General features: G+C 33.0%; 1 protein-coding gene across 1 annotated transcript in view; it reads right to left on the reverse strand.

Annotated features, from left to right (window-relative positions):
* The window catches only part of AIMP1 (aminoacyl tRNA synthetase complex-interacting multifunctional protein 1), a 16,943-nt gene that overhangs the window by 2,114 nt on the left and 12,263 nt on the right, over positions 1–2,566 (reverse strand). The gene's annotated exons all lie outside the window — the stretch shown is intronic.

The raw sequence follows: 2,566 nt of genomic DNA on the forward strand, positions 1-2,566 counted from the left end.
AAGTGAATGCATATGAACTAATGAAATCATTAAACAGAATGTTAAATGATCCATCCATTGTGCATTTCCTTCCCCCTCCTCAAATATAAAATGCAAGTGATTTTTTTCACTAAAAAAAATAATAATCTGACTTTCATTATTAAAAACACGTTTTGGATGTTAATAATAAATAAGTTTCTTTAGAATCCTACATCAATCTCCCTTGGGATCTGTGGTGAGCTCATATTAGATTAGCACAGGCACCAATTTTAAATACTACCAGAGCTTTAGGCTGCGCATTTTCCTATGACTCCTCCTCATTGCATTTCTTCTTCCCAAAAAATATTCTTTAGAAGAATTTCTATAAATAAAATAAATTTAAACTTGTAGTGGTTTAATGAGCTTCAATAAAAAGAGCCAAATAATAGGTCCTGAATTTTGTTAAACATAACACTCAGTCTAGCTGCTTAAATATTACGAAAGAAGTCTCATAATAAGCCTCTTAACTTTGTAATGGCTCAGTTACTATTGGAAGAATATATCTCAGCAAAAGAAGGGGCAAAAACATGCAGTGATGTGACCTTACAAAAAGTTAACAAACACCACTTAGGCCACTGTAGATTATAACTATGCTACTGAAGGAAAGCATCCATATACGAAAGCTTTGATTAATGAAGCTAGTTAAATACAGACTAACCACTGTACTCAAGTTTTAGGGTTTTTTTAAAGAGATAATTAACTAAATTGCCAGGGATTCCTACATCATAATGATTATTTAACTATATAACAGATTTGTGGTTCCTGTGGCATTTTTGCATTGAAGAATTTTGTCATAGCATCAATTATACTGCTCTTAGAAAGAAGCAGTTAGTTAGCTGTGAAAGCTCCAGGAATTATTGGAGTGTTACGGCAAATATTGTGAATGAGAGTATAGTGTTTACAGACAGGAGATGGAGTATTTTTTCTATGGCTTACAAATCAGATCTTTTCCACTAAGGGTAAATAGATAGTGTAAAATTTTGGAGCATAAAAGGGTGTTCAAGTCCCCTTAAGGGCAACTCCTCCAGTAAACAGCATTCAAGTCACTCCTCTGCAACACACAAGGTGCTTCTAGGAAAACACTTTGGTTTCCCCAGAAAAAAAAATTCAAATTGTCTAAATCAAGATACCATTTGTTTACTAAAATAACCAAATAAAATTACCCTGTATCTCATGAATATTTTTAATGGAGGAGAAAGAAGGATTAAAAATAATCTCATTCCAAGCTGCTTGAGAGACAGCTGTGTGTGTTTTACAGTTGCTTTATTGTTGGTGCTGCTGCTTCTGTTGCTTCATAGACTTTCATACTTCAAACTAAAATAAGACCCAGCTGTCCTTTCTGTTTTCATTTCAAGGACTCAAATGGAATTTTTATGCTTTAAAATTTCTCTTTAAAAAATTATCAGAATACAAATGGTTACAATTAAGCACTGAAATTAAATGACATCTGACATGGCAAGGATTCTACCCTTTTGATGAAAATATCAGTGAAGTGCCAGACTGCATTTGAAGCGGCAACAGCTAAGAAGCACATGACATTTTAACACAAACAAGGTGAGCAGAAGGTAAATATATAACATCATTAAAAACAGAGAAACAGTTTTCCAGTCTCCCACTGCCTTTCGCCCTTTCAGGAATATGAGAAAAAAAGAAAAAAGGAAAAAGGAGGAAAAGAAAAACCCCACAACCAATACCTGTAGAAGGAATTGGACTTGGAGAGGGTAGAACCAAAACTACTAAAAGTTGTTAAATCACCTGGAGAAGAAGGTAAGTGGCAACAATCTTAGTCTCTATCTAAAAGAAATTTTTAAAAACCCTAAAGTAACCCAAGAACAGTATTAATATCTTATTTTAAAAATGCAATACACGAGAGACAAGTACACCACAAATTACATCACAGAAGCAGAAGTCAAAATGATTTTGCAAGTCTGCATCCATCAATGTCTTTTTTTCCTTGCATTTTCCTACTCACTTCAAAATACTTCAATCACAAGTTTTAAAATTCTTTAAAATAAGTTTTAGGTAACTAGGAGATACATCACTCTACTTTGCCCTATATTAAGCATTAGGACATTTTCAAAGTTAGTGATTAGCTAAGTAAGAGATTACTTACCTACCAATTTTCCTGAGCAGCTATTTATGAAACATTAGGAAACTGTTGCCATATTTTAGACTACAATCTACAATGCATATATACACGTTTTTCAACATGCCACATCCGTGAGGCTTAGTGGAGTGCCCAATATGCAGAATCAAAAACTAATCATTTTCATAGATGAGTGGGAGGTGGATGAAGTGGGAAAATGGATGAAAATAGTATTTTGAGAAAGTTTAATTTTTATTATATTCTCATTTATATTCTGAAAAGAAACCACATTTATTGATTTAATTAAATGTGAAAAGAAGTCCAGTGTCTGTCTTTAAAGACAGAGTAATTTCCTCCCAAGCAAGCAAAAAAAATTTTTAATACTCATAAATAGATTTCCACTCCCTCCAATCCTCTCCATCCCTTTGGTCTCCACAGTAAAAAAAAAAAAAAAAAAAAAAA

Source organism: Chaetura pelagica, unplaced genomic scaffold, assembly GCF_000747805.2.
Source record: "Chaetura pelagica isolate M959 unplaced genomic scaffold, ChaPel_1.0 scaffold88, whole genome shotgun sequence".
Taxonomy (NCBI): Eukaryota; Metazoa; Chordata; class Aves; order Apodiformes; family Apodidae; genus Chaetura; species Chaetura pelagica.